General features: G+C 41.3%; 1 protein-coding gene across 5 annotated transcripts in view; it reads right to left on the bottom strand.

Annotated features, from left to right (window-relative positions):
- Window positions 1-18019, bottom strand: part of SPO (speckle type BTB/POZ protein) — an 84955-nt gene that overhangs the window by 49555 nt on the left and 17381 nt on the right. The gene's annotated exons all lie outside the window — the stretch shown is intronic.

The following is an 18019-nucleotide window of genomic DNA, read 5'->3' as shown; positions in this document are numbered from 1 at the left end:
GCAGTATTCAATGTTTCACAGTCTTCGAAGTACTCTGACATTTATGATCTTATTTGGGATTTTCAACAGCTCTGTGAGGCACACAGAGCAAGCAAGTATTTTACAAATAAGGGAACAGAAGCTCAGAGTTCCAATTTGCTGTGGTCACATGGCTATTAACGGGCTTGAGTTCAGAACACAAAGTCTTTTAACTCCTAAACCAACACTTTGCAATTCCTTTGGGGTGACTCTTAGATCAGGTATGGTCTTTTATTCAACATGTAGGAATGGGAAAAATACCTGAGAAAGATACCTACATTCCCTAGCTTTCAGTTCCAATTTCATTTTCAAGTGGCAACTCAGTATGAATGTATGTTCTTTTGGCAGGGCAAGGTGACTCATGCCTGTAATTTCAGCACTTTGGGAGGCCAAGGCGGGCACATCGCCTGAGCTCAGGAGTTGCAGACCACCCTGGGCAACATGGTGGAACCCTGTCTCTACTAAAAAATACAAAAAAAAAAAAATTTGCCAGGTGTGGTGATACATGCCTGTAGTCCCAGCTACTCGGAAGGCTGAGGCTGGAAAATCACTTCAGCCCAGGAGGCAGAGAGGTTACAGAGAGCCGAGATCATGCCACTGCACTCCAGCTTGGGCTACAGAGTGAGACATCGTCTTAAAAAAAAAAAAGTACATTATTTTGTTCTAATGAATTTGGATCACCATTATTAATGGAGACCTCAACAAATCATTAATGGGTTCATATCTACTTCCACGACTGGATCCTGGGAACGAATCTTATGTTGTAATTATTTTTATTATTTTTTAAATTTTTTTATTTCTTGAGATGGAGACAGAGTCTTGCTCTGTCACCCAGGCTGGAGTGCAGTGGCGCAATCTCGGCTCACTGCAACCTCCGCCTCCCAGGTTCAAGCAATTCTCCTTCCTCAGCCTCCCAAGTAGCTGGGATTACAGGGGTGCGCCACCACGCCCAGCTAATTTCTGTATTTTTAGTAGAGACGGGGTTTCACGATGTTGGCCAGGCTGGTCTCAAACTCCTGACCTCAAGTGATTCACCTGCCTTGGCCTCCCAAAGTGCTAGGATTATAGGTGTGAGCCACTGTGCCTAGCCCTCCTATGTTGTAATTATTTCAGAATGACTTTTCATGCTTTAGCACCTGATAATCAATTTTTTCAAATAAAATATCTATTGTTTTAACATGCCAGAGTAATTCTTCTAGTCTAAGTTTTCAAGAAACCAGCATCTTTCTCCACAGCTATCTTCCTCTCCTTCGCCACAAGCTTACAGAATTAAAAAGCACAATTTTTACCATTCTTTAATTATACTCATTTCAGGTGTCTAACATGACTAAAATACTAACTCGCACCTCTTCGATTCAATTGCTTAAGCTAAAAACCCTATCTTTTCCTATCCTCTTTATCAGGAAGTCCTATCAGCTGTCCTGCTTCTCAATGTATTCCATATTTGTCCATTTCCGTCCAAGCCAGAGTTTTCTCACCTGAATAGCTACTGGTTTCTAATTGATCTCCCAGCTTCCTCTGTACCCCAATTTATGTATTCTTCACATGATAGCCACAGTGGGCTTTTAAAATGTAAATCCAGATATTGCTCCTTCACTTAACCACACTTAGAATTCGAGCTCTTTATCTGAACCTACAGAGTCCTATAAGAGCTGGCCCATTATACCAAATTCATCACCTACCACTCTCCCTTATCACTAACTTTACTCCAAAAACACTGGGTTTTCTCTCTACAAACAAGCCAAGATTGTTTCCATCTTAGGGCCTTTGCATTTTCCCCTCAGGCTGGAAGAAACTTCTTCCAGATATTCACATTGCTTCTTGTTACTTAGGTCTTCTCTGACCACAGCCAAAAGCAGTAGCTCTACGCCTACACCTGCTATGAATTTGTTTCATGTGACTTAATCCTCTACACTGTCTACAGTCTATAGCCTGATCATTCAGGTGCACTTATAATAATCACATGTGGTCCTGCAGGGCTGAGACTCAGAACCTAGACAATGGGGGCTCTCTTGAAAGAATGCCCATTTCTAAGTCTGAAGCAGCCCCCTGGTCTTTTTCTTTTCAGTGCCCAACAGAGTACCTACTAAACTCTTTTTACTTTGGGTGTACAATTTTTAAACAAAGCCATACTTAATCTTAGAAAATTTTCCTATGATGTTGTTTAGGTCTCTCTTTTTAAAAATTACATCACACCTCTAGATTCTGTATTTTTTTATTTGCCTTAAAGAAATCAGCCAGGAGCGGTGGTGTCCCATTATGACTAGTCTTTTTTTTCTTTAATTGATAGAAAGTAAACTATGGGCTGGGGTGTGGTGGCTCATGCCTGTAATCCCAGCACTTTGGGAACCAAGGCAAGCAGATCACCTGAGGTCAGGAGTTTGAGACCAGCCTGGCCGACATGGCGAAACCCCATCTCTACTAAAAATACAAAAATTAGCTGGGCATGGTGGCGCATGCCTGTAATCCCAGCTACTCGGGAGGCTGAGGCAGGAGAATCGCTTAAACTGGGAGGCGGAGGTTGCAGTGAGCTAAGATTGAGCCATTCCACTCCAGCCTGGGCAACAAGAGCGGAACTCAGTCTCAGAAAAAAAAGAAAAAGAGGCCAGGCATGATGGTGAATGCCTGTAGTCCCAGCTACTTGGGAGGCTGAGGCAGAAGAACTGCTTGAAACCGGGAGGTGGAGGTTGTGGTGAACCGAGCTCGTGCCACTGCACTCCAGCCTAGGCAACAGAGCAAGACTCTGTCTCAATAATAATAATAATAATAATAATAATAATAATAATAAATAAGCAGAAAACCAAAAAGTAGAGATATGAGTATTTCTGGAGATGAAGAGCTAAATAATACCATCAATTTTAACAAATGCCTTATACAGTGATAGTAAAAATTGACGAAACTTGCTAATACTAAATTTTTCCAGAGTAAAAGACTAAGCTGATTTGAATAAACTGATGGAAGTTATTAACACTCTTTGTGGGCGAGAAGTTTGTACCCAGAACATCCTGCATTGTGCCTAGCACAGAGAAGGTGCTTCACAAGAAAAGTCTGGTGAATAAAGGAATAAAATAGCTCTGGAGATATAAAAGGACATAATAATACCCAGTCAAATGATTTCATTTTACAGATCAAGGAACTGAACCCCAAAGCAGCTTAGTGGCTTGCCCAATGTGATAATACACAGGAAGCCAGCAGCAGAGTTCGGAACAGTACTTAGCTACTAGCTATCATACTATCTCCTCACAGTTATGTGGGGGAAAAAAGAGATGTTGGGCTCAAGAATTTCAGTGTGGGTAAATGAAAGATAAAAGACCGGTGAAAAATAATCAGACTGTAATTCAGGACACTGGGTCCAATAATGATTGACAAATTGGAATAGCACAAGAAAGATATTGGTGAGGCACTATAGTTACCTATTAAGTAGGGTCCAAATGGGCTACCAAATTCTCTCCATTATCAGAAAGGATACTAGAAACAAAACCAGAAAACACACACAAAATTGCCTTCCCTCAACCTAGCTTTCCAGTCTTGTCTAATGTGACTGTTCAAATTAAGTCAACTGTCAAGCTACTCAATTCCACTGCTCACTCTATATTCACAACAAAATTAAAGTGGCTATACAAACTGGATTCCTCCTAAGGATATGGAGTTACAAAGATAAATTTGCAACTCTATTTGTTCCTGGCTCCTATAACCTTTTCTTATTTTCAATTCAACCAAACCTTTACTGATTAAAACAGCACAGACATAATTTGACTGATTCTTAAGATGTGAAAGGTATCTTTATTTCTTGAATAAAAGGCATCCTTTATTTCCTCTTTCAAAGCAAAGATTCATCCTATCATCTTAATCAAATTAGTATCAAACATTTAGAGTACCCATTTTGTGATAGGCCTATGGATCATTTAAATTTTGGAAGAATAGGCCTGGCACTGTGGCTCATGCCTGTAATCCCAACACTTTGGGAGGCCAAGGCAGGTGGATCACTTGAGGTTAGGAGTCCAGACCAGCCTGGCCAACATGGTGAAACCCTATCTCCACTAAAAATACAAAAATTAGTCAGGCGTGGTGGTGGGCGCCTGTAATCCCAGCTACTCAGGACTCTGAGGCATGAAAATTGCCTGAACCCAGGAGGCGAAGGTTGCAATGAGCCAAGATCGTGCCATTCATTGCACTCCAGCCTGGGCGACAGAGTGACACTCTCAAAAAAAAAAAAAAAAAATTGGAAGAATAAGTTTTCCCTACCTATACTACTACAGGTTGATCATCCCTAATCTGAAAATCTGAAATGCTCCAAAGTCCAAAACTTTTTGAGCACGGATATGATGCTCAAAGGAAATGTTCATTAGAGGATTTTGGATTTTTAATATTTAGATTAGGAGTGTAAATATTTCAAAATAGGAAAAAAATTAAAAACCTGAAACACTTCTAGTCCCAAGCACTTTGGGTAAGGGATGCTCAACCTGTAGTAGAGTCACTACTACAGACAGATTTTAATCTTAAAGCTAACAACTAATCTTAACATTAGTAAATGTGTTTCTATTGCTTGTGCCTTTGTCAATCAACATAAAAAAATATTCATTGGATGCAGTTTGAATGTCCAGTCCCAGGCTGAACTGCCAATCTCACCATTGCCAATGTCTCTGTGTGGTTTGAATAAGGAGAAAGTGTTTCTGGCCTTGAAGACCCAGGAGAAGACTCAACTTAAAAGAATAACTCATATTTTCAAGAATGTAGAGTTTCTCTTCAGTACATAAAATTTCCTCCATTAGACAATTTCCTACCATCTCTTAAATTCTTCCTTTAAATAGCAATAAATGGTTATCAGCCATTCAAAAGTCACCAAGACTATACCCGACCCTTTCACCCCTGCATACCAAATGGAACAGAAACACAGTAAAACCAATTTTAAACACCTAGAATAGTCAGATAGGAATTCAAATCAGGAAGGGAAACTTTGGACTCTAGACACAAATTCACTTCAAATAATACTTAAGGAACTTATAAATATATTTCTAAGGATTGGGCCCCTCAAAGTTACAAAACATGGGGAAGAGTTAACACTACCACTTTATCATTATTGCCAGAGGTGGTTGCTTTAAGAACTGTCTTACAAAGGTCAGCGTTTTATTGGGTCTTCCAAAAATCAATCCTTCACAATGAGAAATGGACATCAGTTAAATAAACTGCTAGAATAAGAACAAGTCAATATATTCATAAGCTATTGCTATTCTCAGGGCCTGAATTCTAGTGCAGGCTTGAAGATACTTTCCTGAATGTGAATTTCCTCATTTTTCTTTCCCTCATCTTTAATTGAGGGTGACTGTGTAAGAATCTCTAAGGTCCCTTCAGTGCTAAAGTTCTATGCCCCTTTGGAAACACTGTTAAAATTGTTTCTACCTTTTTTCTTTTTTTTTTTTTTTTTGAGACGGAGTCTCGCTCTGTAGCCCGGGCTGGAGTGCAGTGGCCGGATCTCAGCTCACTGCAAGCTCCGCCTCCCGGGTTTACGCCATTCTCCTGCCTCAGCCTCCCGGGTAGCTGGGACTACAGGCACCCGCCACCTCGCCCGGCTAGTTTTTTGTATTTTTTAGTAGAGACGGGGTTTCACCGTGTTCGCCAGGATGGTCTCGATCTCCTGACCTCGTGATCCACCCGTCTCGGCCTCCCAAAGTGCTGGGATTACAGGCTTGAGCCACCGCGCCCGGCCAACCTTTTTTCATATATGCATTTTATTTTAAAGAAAAGCAGTATATATATATGTAACTTAAATAATTCAGAAGTTACAAGAAGTTACAATTGAAAAGTAAGTTTCCTTCTAGATTTAAAATCCCTCTCTAAAGCTTTTAGAGAGGGATTTTTTATATCTTTGGAAAAAAACAACAAAAAAATGAACATAACAGGCATCTACCAACATATATATATATATAAAAAATACAAATATACATGTATTTTTTTCCCTGTAGACACACTTTATTCTTTCTAATGGTTGCACAGAATTCCACTGTTACCCTGCTGAATGGTTTCCATGCTTTTGCTACTGCAAACAATGCAGCAACAAGTGTATCTAAACATAAGCACAAGTAGGCCCAACAGCCTGCACGCTGTTTATTTTGATATTTTGAAATTACCCTCCAAAATATATCAATACGTACTTCCAATGTGACTCCCACTTGAGCATCTACCCTCTTTGATACATTCAGGATGGTCAGAGATAGTCACAGAAGAGTGGGTACAAAAAAAACCTTTAAGTAGAAGAGCCAGTGAGATTTAGACCAAAAAAAGAAAAAGTCAAAAATGCCTTTTATAAATACAAAAATAATATAAATATATAATATACACAATATATAAGTATATAATAGATATGATATGTGGTACTTTGTTTACAAGATTTAAGTGTTGATGCTTCCTTGCGGAGCTCTGAACGAAGATATATAGACAGGAAAAAAAAGTTTTTTCTATTCAAGGAGAGTAGGTGAGCAACTTGTATTGCAAATCCTATGAATCCCAAGAAGGCCTAATTCTGTCTTAGATCAGGACGTGAATTTAAATGTACAACTAAATTCCACTACATATAATCTGGCCTCTTTCACCCAGAAATGGTTATCAGCACAGCAAAAGTGAATTTAGTTCCTCGTCTTTGTCCCTGACAAAGGATACCTACTAATGCAGCCATTAACCCCCAATTAAATAGGACAGTGCACGATTCCAGAGGTGATAAACATGTTAGTAAAACACACAGACAACAATTCTTTGGGCATTTTTAAAACTGTTTTTTACTAGTGACAGTGTCTCGCTATGTTGCCCAGGCTGTTCTCAAACTCAGGGACTCAAGTGATCCTCCTACCCTGACCTCCCCAGAAGCTGAGACTACAGGTATGCTGCCACCACACCCAACTAAATGTTTAATTAAATAACTGTTACAATGTCTGGCATGTAGTAGATACTGAATAAGTAATTATTAAATTAATTCATGGCATCCACTTTGGAAATTGCATGTTAGTTTCTTTTTTCTTTTCTTTCTTTTTTTAAAAAAAGATAGTAGCACTTTGTGAGGCCGAGGCCAGTGGATTGCCTGAGCTCAGGAGCTCCAGACCACCCTGGGCAACATGGTGAAACCCCATCTCTACTAAAATACAAAAATCAGCTAGGCGTGGTGGCGCATGCCTGTAGTCCCACCTATTCGGGAGGCTGAGGCATAAGAATCCCTTGAGCCCCGGAGGCGGAGGTTGCAGTGAGCCAAGATCGTGCCACTGTACTCCAGCTTGGGCAAAAAAAAAAAAAAGGAGCCTAGTATGGTGGCACATGCCTGTAGTCCCTGCTACTAGGGAGGCTGAGGTAGGAGGCTCACTTGAGGCTAGGAGTTCAAGGCTGCAGGTTGCTATGATTGTGTCTGTGAATAGCCACTCTAGCCTATGCAATAGAGTGAGAGGTATCTTTAAAAAAGAGAGACAGGGCCGGGCGCGGTGGCTCAAGCCTGTAATCCCAGCACTTTGGGAGGCCGAGACGGGCGGATCATGAGGTCAGGAGATCGAGACCATCCTGGCTGACACGGTGAAACCCCGTCTCTACTAAAAAATACAAAAAACTAGCCGGGCGAGGTGGCGGGCGCCTGTAGTCGCAGATACTCGGGAGGCTGAGGCAGGAGAATGGCGTGAACCCGGGATGTGGAGCTTGCAGTGAGCCGAGATCTGGCCACTGCACTCCAGCCTGGGCGGCAGAGCGAGACTCCGTCTCAAAAAAAAAAAAAAAAAAAAAAGAGAGACAGACAAGGTACTCCTATGGTGCCTGGGCTGGACTTGAATTCCTGGGCTCAAGGGATCCTCTAGCGTCAGCCCTCCTAATAGCTGGGACTACAGGCACACACTATTGAGTATCATCTTAGTTTTAACTGAAAGTATTTGCAAAGGACTATGTAAACACAAGGCAATTCTAGGAGTGGGTGTGTATGTATGTGGTGAGGAGGAATATATGAATTCCTAAAATCAAAATAAATGTATGTGAAGTTCCCATTTTCCTTTCCTGTAACTTGCTATTATAAATATTTATTACATCTTCGATTTTAACATGCTATTAATTTTGAGGAGGAAAAGAAAAAAGCAATACTTTGCTCTTAAACTGAAATGCAAAAAAACCTGCATATTTTAGAATCAGAGAAACTTAGTATATCTAAAGTGGTATATTTGTTTTCAACTGAAGCTCCCTCTAATTTTGTAAGTAGGAAAATACAATTTATGAAAATTCATATGAGACTATTCCCAACACATTATTTTTTCTCCTCACCCAAGTATACCAACTACACCCAACACTAAATCTCTTAAGAAAACTGCCCCCAGCCGGGCGCGGTGGCTCAAGCCTGTAATCCCAGCACTTTGGGAGGCCGAGACGGGCGGATCACAAGGTCAGGAGATCGAGACCATCCTGGCTAACATGGTGAAACCCCGTCTCTACTAAAAATACAAAAAACTAGCCGGGCGAGGTGGCGGGCGCCTGTAGTCCCAGCTACTCCGGAGGCTGAGGCAGGAGAATGGCGTGAACCCGGGAGGCGGAGCTTGCAGTAAGCTGAGACCCGGCCACTGCACTCCAGCCTGGGCGACAGAGCGAGACTCCGTCTCAAAAAAAAAAAAAAAAAAAAGAAAACTGCCCCCTACCATGCCCAACTATGAGACAGACTGAGGCAGGGGGAATTTCTTGAGCTCAGGGGGTCAAGTCCAGCCTGGAAAACATAGGAAAACCCCCTCTCTTAAAATAAATAACTAAATAAAACAACAACAAAACTTGGCCCCAGTTTCTTCTACTATCAGGAGTCACTGAAACACAAACCTCACAATTTTAAGCATCAGTGGGAAGAACTCAGAATCAAAGCCAACCTTATATATACCTACACATAAAATCAACTGGTATTATGCTGAGAACCAGAAATCTCTCTTTCAAAATGAAGGCGGTCTTCTAGTCTTTGCTCTGACTACACCACAATTTACTGGTAGGGCCCAACTGCAGACACTGGGCTCAGAGCAAATACTTCCAGGTATCCAACAGGGCATGAACTGGAAAGGGGAGGGTGAGCTGAATTAAATGGGATGGAAAGTCAAATATTAGAGTTACTTTGGGGCCGGGCGCGGTGGCTCATGCATGTAATCCCAGGCATTGGGAGGCCAAGGTGGGTGGATCATGAGGTCAAGAGATTGACCAACATGATGAAACCCCATCTCTACTAAAAAAATACAAAAACTGGCCGGGCGTGGTGGTGTGCGCCTGTAGTCCCAGATACTAGGGAAGCTGAGGCAGGAGAATCACTTGAACCCAGGAGGCAGAGGTTGCAGTGTGCCAAGATCACACCACTGCACTCCAGTCTGGCGACAGCAAGACTCTCTCAAACAAACAAACAAAAGAATTACTTTGGGCTGGGTGCAGTGGTTCATGCCTGTAATCCCAATATTTTGGGAGTTCGAGGTGGGAGGATCACTTCAGCCCAGGAGTTCGAGACAACCTGGACAACATGGCAAAACGTGATCTCTACAAAGAAATACAAAAATTAGCCAAGAGTGATGGCTCGTGCCTGTGGTCCCAGCTACTTGGAGACTGGGGTGGAAGGATCACTTGAGCACAGGAGGCAGAGGTTGGTAGTTATCTGGGAGGTCCCCAAATTCTATCACTAATAAAGAAACCCTTACCTGCAGGCATATGATTTGAGTTGCAGCTGAAGAAAAATAAAAATCTTCTAGGTGCTTGAAAATTCTACTTATTACAGTTAACATCCCATTTATCAGACTGAATTCCACAGATTAGTAAATAAAAATTTTAGGTTAAGTGTTTTCAAATAAAAATTTTAAACAACACCAAAACAAAACAATAAAAACCTCACAAATATTCCAACCAACAATTAAACAAATAGGCCTCGGACTGAGGAAAAGGAATCACACCCCTCAATACAATCTACTGTTTCCAAGACACAAGAATCTGTTTCTTGGACTTGAGATTGGTATTAAGTGGCAGTGGACCAAGGAGAAAAAAATAAATGACATGAAACAAACCCAAAAATCAAATCCAAAGACAATTTAACACTGAGCTTGCTCGTACTGTCAAGAACAAATTAAAGCAATGTTTGCTGGGGTTGCCATAGCAAACTACTATGACATAAAAGAAAACAATAGCTCACAATAGGCTGTAAACAGTCTAGTAATCAAAGTGCGTATTTATTGGTTACTGCCTATAGCTGTCAGAAAAGTTTATCCAATCAGATCAGGTAATACATATAACTTTCTTTTTTTTTTTTTAAAGAGATGGAGTCTCGCTCTGTCACCCAGGCTGGAGTGCAGTGGCGCGACCTTCACTCACTGCAACCTCTGCCTCCCAGGTTCTAGCAATTCTCCTGCCTCAGCCTCCCAAGTAGGTGGGACTACAGGCACACACCGCCATGCCCAGCTAATTTTTTGTATTTTAGTAGAGACGGGGTTTCACCGTGTTGCCCAGGCTGGTCTCAAATTCCCGAGCTGAGGCAATCCACCTGCCTCGGTTTCCCAAAGTGCTAGGATTACAGGCATGAGCCACTGCACCTGGCTATACAAATAACTTTCCAAAGTAAGTTTTTAAATTGTTGTCCAATGTTCTTGAGATTTATAATTAACCCAATCACTTCTATAGGTATTGCATTGTCTAAAAACTTTGACTTTCATGGCCGGGAGCAGTGGCTCACGTCTGTAATCCCAACATTCTGGGAGGCCAAGGCAGGTGGATCATTTGAGATCTCGAGTTGGAGGCCAGCCTGACCAACATGGTGAAACCCCGTCTCTACTAAAAATACAAAAAAATTAGCTGGGCATGCTGGTGTATGCCTGTAGTCCCAGCTACTCAGGAGGCTGAGGCAGGAGAATCGCCTTAACCCAGAAGGCAGAGGTTGCAGTGGGCAAGATCGTGTCACTGCACTCTAGCCTGAGAGACAGAGTGAGACTCTGTCTCAAAAAAATAAATAAATAAAATAAAATGGCATTCTGGTTTATTTTGTCAACTGTTAGTGAGGTTAGTTAACTACTTTCCCCAAGACCAATTAACTCTGGAAACAATGAAGAAACTGAGTTTACTTGCAAAACTGAGGAACAGATCCTGAATCTTCAAGATCCCACCAAGTTAACAGCATCCTAAGAGGGCCTGTCAGAAGAGCCAGTCAGTCACCTCATGGTGCCTTACATTGGTCAAAAGTTGTATAATTGAGTGAAAAGAATGTAACGCTAGGAAGGAGATACTTAATGTATGCCCCTGAATTAAGCTCTGAACATGGTTATATACTTTAAAAAGAAAGTTCCTGAGTTTAAAAAAGTACTAGTCAATTCTCAATTATCATCATAATTGAAATACTAAAGGATGTAAAAAGTGATATAAATATTCCAAAACAGGTATTAAAAAAGAAATCCTTAACATTTTACTTTGGAACGCATGATGTAATTTTTCCTATAGATTTACATCCAAAATTCTATCTTGGCTAAAATAATAGTAATTATTTACGTAGCCTGGACATAGATTAAAAGACATCATGGGAGTGAATTCAAGATAAAATAGGACTCAGCATGAGATAAATGTTGATGGATAATGTATATGAGGATAATTTAAAACTATTATATAATTCCTCTTGATCTCACAGCATCTTCTAGCAGCTCAGTCTTAGCCATAAAATATTTTTCGAATAAAAATTTTTTTCTTTTCTTTCTTTTTTTTTTTTTTTTTTGAGACAGTTTCACTCTCATTGCCCAGGCTGGAGTGCAATGGCGCAATCTTGGCTTACCGCAACCTCCACCTCCCGGGTTCAAGTGATTCTCCTGCCTCAGCTTCCCAAGTAGCTAGGATTACAGGCACGTGCCACCACGCCTGGCTAATTTTTTGTATTTTTATTAGAGACGGGGTTTCTCCATGTTGGTCAGGCTGATCTCAAACTCCTGACCTCAGGTGATCTGCCTGCCTCGGCCTCCCAAAGTGCTGTAACCACAGGTGTGAGCCACCGTGCCCGGCCAGGTATTCTTAAAAGTGATGTAATAATCTCTGCATCAGAAAGAACTTCAGAAACTACCTTGTCTGAACTCTTTGATATTATAAAAGAGTTTATAATATCAAACTCTTTTGCTATCCACAAAAGTTGCAACATGTCTATATATAGAGAACTACAGAGTAAAATAAATATTTAAGTATTGGGAAGATCATTATTTAAATAATTTACATATAAAGAACCTTTCTCGGGTATTTCTTGTAAAAAGAGACTTCAATGTATCCAGTTTGCTTAAAATTAGGCCACATCTAGCTTTCTGCTTTATCTTACACTTGCATACTACACAACTTCAGATGTACTAAAAATAAAATCAGTCCTCTGGGACATAACTCCCATAAAAACCTCTCCACTACACCACAACACAAACCCTCCTCTCCAATTAGTTGACCCTAGCCTGTTTGCCAGCTCATACATACAACCATACGCCTTTCTCAAATTTATACAAAACCCTGAAAGCCAGAAATGTTCTACCTCCTATCTGAATACTACCCTTCCAGGTCCAAGTCAAGTCCTACCTTGTTCTGAAGCATTTCCTAACCGCCCCAGTATACTCTAAATTCCTAGTGTCACTTTCTTGGCAGTTAACAAATGTGACTAAGAACCCATTAGCTGCCAATTAACATAGGATGCCCAGAATTTTAATTCTCTATGTTTTTCCCCACTCCAAAATTATCTTTTATAGGTCTAGTAAGATCTAGGAATTGGTACTTAAAAATCAACTTATCAGATGGAAAGAAGAAAACAGTTGCTACACAAATAAAATTGATTTAGGCCAGGCGCTGTGGCTCATGCCTGTAATCCCAGCACTTTGGGAGGCCGAGGCAGGTGGATCATGAGGTCAGGAGATCGAGACCATCCTGGCTAACACGGTGAAACACCGTCTCTAGCAAAAAAAAAAAAAAAAAATACAAAAAATTAGCCAGACGTGGTGGTGGGCACCAGTAGTCCCAGCTACTTGGGAGGCTGAGGTAGAATGTCATGAACCTGGGAGGCGGAGCTTGCAGTGGGCCGAGATTGCGCTGCTGCACTCCAGCCTGGGTGACAGAGCAAGACTGTCTCAAAAAAAAAAAAAAAAAAAAAAAAGAATAAAGTTGATTTTTTCCCAAGATTGCGCCGCTGCACTCCAGCCTGGATGACAGAGTGAGACTCTGTCTCAAAAAAAAAAAAAAAAAAAGCCGGGCGCGGTGGCTCAAGCCTGTAATCCCAGCACTTTGGGAGGCCGAGACGGGCGGATCACGAGGTCAGGAGTTCGAGACCATCCTGGCTAACACGGTGAAACCCTGTCTCTACTAAAAAATACAAAAAACTAGCCGGGCGAGGTGGCGGGCGCCTGTAGTCCCGGCTACTCGGGAGGCTGAGGCAGGAGAATGGCATAAAAACCCGGGAGGCAGAGCTTGCAGCGAGCTGAGATCCGGCCACTGCACTCCAGCCTGGGCGACACAGCGAGACTCCGTCTCAAAAAAAAAAAAAAAAAAAAAAAAAAGAATAAAGTTGATTTTTTCCCTTTATCAAAATGTCCTTTAATGCTGTTTACATATTTTTTTCAATTATGAGAATATTTAAGGAATAATTAGGAAAAATCTAATATTGTACAGCAATTCTACTTCAGGAATAAATCCTAAGGAATCAATCTGATTGATGTATAAAGATTTATGTACAAGGATGTTCATCACTGCAAATTTTTTCTTTTTTGAGATGTAGTCTTGCAGTGTCACCCAGGCTGGAGTACAATGGCGTGACCTCGGCTCACTGCAACCTCTGCCTCCTGGGTTCAAAAGATTCTCCTGCCTCAGCCTCTCAAGTAGCTGGGATTACAGGTGCCCGCCACCACGCCCAGCTAATTTTCATATTTTTAGTAGGGATAGGGTTTCACCATGTTGGCCAGGCTGGTCTCGAACGCCTGACCTTATGATCTACTCGCCTCGGCCTCCCAAAGTGCTGGGATTACAGGCGTAAGCCACTGCACTCGGCCTTTTTTTTTTTTTTTTTTTTTTAAAGAAACGGAGTCTCACTCTGTTGCCCAGGCTAGAGTGCAGTGGCGTGATCTTGGCTTGCTGCAACCTCCGCCTCCTGAGTTCAAACAATTCTCCTGCCTCAGCCTCCTGAGTAGCTGGGACTACAGCCACATGTCACCACGCCTGGCTAATTTTTTGTATTTTTAGTAGAGATGGTGGGGGGGTTCACTGTGTTAGCCAGGATGGTCTCGATTTCCTGACCTCATGATCCGCCCATCTCGGCCTCCCAAAGTGCTGGGATTACAGGCGTGAGCCACCTCACCCAGCTGTCACCGCAAAATTTATAAGGAAAAACTGGAGGAAAAAAGTTCATTATTGGGAAATTGGCCAAATAAAATATGATGAATTCATACAACAGAATTCTATGTAGTTACTTTGAGAAGTTATTTTTTTTACTGGTATAAGAGGTCTACAATATGCTGAATGTTTAAGGCAATTTTAAAAACAATCAATTTTTTTGTAAAGATATAAATATCTACATGCACATACACATTTAGAGAAATGCCCAATAAGATGTTCAGAAAATGTTAACTGTAGTTAACTCTGTATGGTGGGATTTGGGGTAATTTTTTACTTTTTTCTTTATACTTTTCTATTTTTTTCCAAGAATTATTTTATAATCAGCAAAAGCAAATACTTTTGTTCTGAAAAAATACCATGTTGATTTTTAAATCTCAAGTCTTTTTAAGGATTCATGTGGAGTGCATTACTCCCATGTACTACTAACACCACCAATTAAAGAGCCACATAGGTGCTCCTAATGAGAAGTAATTCCTAACAATATGTCAAAGTGGACTGCAAGGAACTTCCCTGTTTTCATGTTGTTTCTTCAAGCCAGCAAGTTTCTGAAATAATTTACCCATAGCTTTCCCTGCAGGGAGTTTCTCACCTATGCAGAAGATGTTTCCATCAGCAGTGGCAGGACAGGTAGCAATGAGTCAAGTCATCACCAAGTCAAGTTATATTTCAAAGGTGGAGCATCACCACCACCATCGTCAGACAACCAAGCGGAGAAGAACTACCACTGCTATAGAATCTCTGGTCAACAGATTTGACTACTGGGATACACTGAGACCAACATGGTACTCTGTGTCTTTGTGTTGACCAAATGTCAACGTCAAGGGCTCCCACAGCCATTCTACATCATGTGCTCATCCATGCTCCCACACCTTAGCAAAGATCTGCTTGGGACTTTCTCCACTTCCCAGACAACAACTTCTGAATTTTTCTCAGCCCTCTTATCCCTCTACCAAGAAGGAGAGAAGAGTTAAAATGAGAAAACAAAAAGTGCAAAAGCCCAAAGGAGGACCTAGCTGGGTATACTGCAAGAATAGAAAGAAACACAGTACAGCTTGAACGTGGTCATCAAAGGAAAACACTAAAAGAAACAGGCAAGGACCACATCGCAGAGATCCAAACAGGTCAGAATACATCTGGGGATGTTATTTTCATAAATGTTGCTGCTCCCATGGTGAATCAATTTTATGTAAATGAAACCTCATCTATTCTTCCAAAACTTGGTACAACAGACCCAACCGCCTGCCTGCTAGGCAGCCTCTCCTAAACATCAATACAACCAAAGCCAAGCACTACCTTTTTTCCCAAATCAGCTCCTCCGACAGCTTCATATCTGCTAATGGACAGATCATTCACCTAGGCTTTATATCTCAATGTTATCTTTCATTCTTTGCCTATTGTCCACCTTTGTTACACACAGGCTCCTCAGTCCTTAAACCTCCAACCTACTTATGCTTTTCTAGTGCCACTGACACTATCCTGATTCAAATTAGCACCAATTCTTGTTCAGATTACTAAAGTAGGCTAGTTTCCATATCTCCAGTTCTTTCGCCATTAAGTTTGTCCTATATGATGTTATTTAGATACTTTCAAGACCATCAATAAGTGGATGATATAAAACTGTATTACCTCAAGCTCTGATTTCATTTCGAGCTCCACTCATATATCTGCCTACTTAACATATTTATACTTAGCTTCATTCGCATCTCAAATTTAACATGTCTAAAATTGAACTCCTGATTTCTGATCTTCCCTCCAAATTCCACACCTACTCCTCCCATTCCTATCTCCCACCCTCATCTCAGTAAGTGACACGTCTACCCATCCAGTTGCTTCAGCCAGAAACCTGGGAGTCATTCTTGACACTTTCCTCTTCCTCAACCCCCACATTCAATCTATAATTAAATGAATTCTTTCTTTAACATACTTCTCAAATCCATCCACTTCTCTCCATCTCTTCTGTCACTAAGTCCCACCTGCAGATTCTTATTTAAGTGGTATGGGTGCAGCCCAGGCATCAGTAGAAAAAGTTCCCCAGGTGATTCTAACAAACAGCTAAAAGTGAGAACCACTGCTCTACAACATTTGGACTTCCATCAACCTCTCTGACCTCATTTCTACTACTTTCTCTCTTGTTCACTTAACTCCAGCCATTCTGGTCTTCTTGCTGGTTCCTTGAGTATGGCAGGCACATACATACCTTATTGTTTTTGCTATTTCTTTTGTCTAAAGTGCTAGTTCACTCCTTCATCTTCTACAGATATTTATTCAAGCATTACCTTTGATGTGTTAGTGAGGCCTTCCCTAGCCATTCTATCTAAAATCACAACACCTACTCCCACCCCAACATTCCCTATCTATCCCTTTTTCGGGTTGTATTTTTCTCCTTGAAACTTATCACTTTCCAATATACCATATATTTTATTTATTGTTTGCTACCTGAACATAAGCTCCATGAGAGTAGGGAATTTTGTCTGTTTTTGTCCGCAGCATCTAGAATAGCATCTGGCACACAGTTGGTACCCAATTAATATTTAATGCCTCAGCAAGGCCTTCCCTGACTCCTCCACCTAAATCTAATCTCCCCATTATTTTCCTTAATAATTTATTCTGGCCAGGTGTGGTGGCTCACGCCTGTAATCCCAGCATTTTGGGAGGCCCAGGTGGGTGGATCATGAGGTCAGGAGATTGAGACCATCCTGGCTAACGGGGAAACCCCATCTCTACTAAAAAATTCAAAAAAATTAGCCGGCCGTGGTGGTGGGTGCCTGTAGTCCCAGCTACTCGGGAGGCTGAGAGGCAGGAGAATGGCGTGAACCCGGGAGGCGGAGCTTGTGGGGAGCTGAGATTGCCCCACTGCACTCCAGCCTGGGAGACAGAGCAAGACTCCATCTCAAAATAATAATAATAATAATTTATTCCTTTCCTTCATTACATTTACAATAATTTATAACTACATTAGCTTGTTGAAGTTCCTTTTCTAGACTACAAATTCTGTGAGAGGGGATTTTCTATGAGGCTCACCATCATATAAACTTTGCCTCACTTATATGGCACAGAGTAGCTACTAAAAAAATAGTCAATAAATCAGTAACAAAATTTGTGAAAGCACACCCTAATCATGTTATTTCTTCAATCAAAAATTTTCAATCTCTCATGCTTTACCACATTAAACCCAAACTGCTTGGCCATAGTCGAAAACCTTCCATGCTCTAGGCCCATTTATTTTCCAGTCTTATCCTTCATTATCCCATCTTCTGCTTCAGCCACGCTATGCTCTTCATCATTTCTAGTACACACCCTATGCTAACACTGCACTTCCCCACCTCCACATTTTCACTCATGACATTTCTTCTGCCTCAGTTCCCTTCCCCATCTATGCCAATGGAAATTCCAACCTTCAAAATACCCACCCTTCAAAGCTCAGTTCAAATGTAACCTTCACGAAGACAGTCCTGAGTCTCACCCCAGCTTCCCCAAAGACCTCTTCCTCTTCTAGGCACCAAAGATATAATACTGGTTTAATCCCCCACTCATTTCAGAACATACCCCTCCCTGACCTTCTATGCTTTTGCTTATAGTCACTCAACAGGTATCTGTGTAAAAAGAAAAGTCAGTTAACACTATTCCCTTCCCTTCTCTACCATAAAACATA

The sequence above is a fragment of the Macaca nemestrina genome, chromosome 17 (genome assembly GCF_043159975.1).
Source record: "Macaca nemestrina isolate mMacNem1 chromosome 17, mMacNem.hap1, whole genome shotgun sequence".
Lineage (NCBI taxonomy): Eukaryota > Metazoa > Chordata > Mammalia > Primates > Cercopithecidae > Macaca > Macaca nemestrina.
Note: the sequence above shows the minus strand (reverse complement) of the source record. Positions and strands in the feature narration are given on the sequence as shown.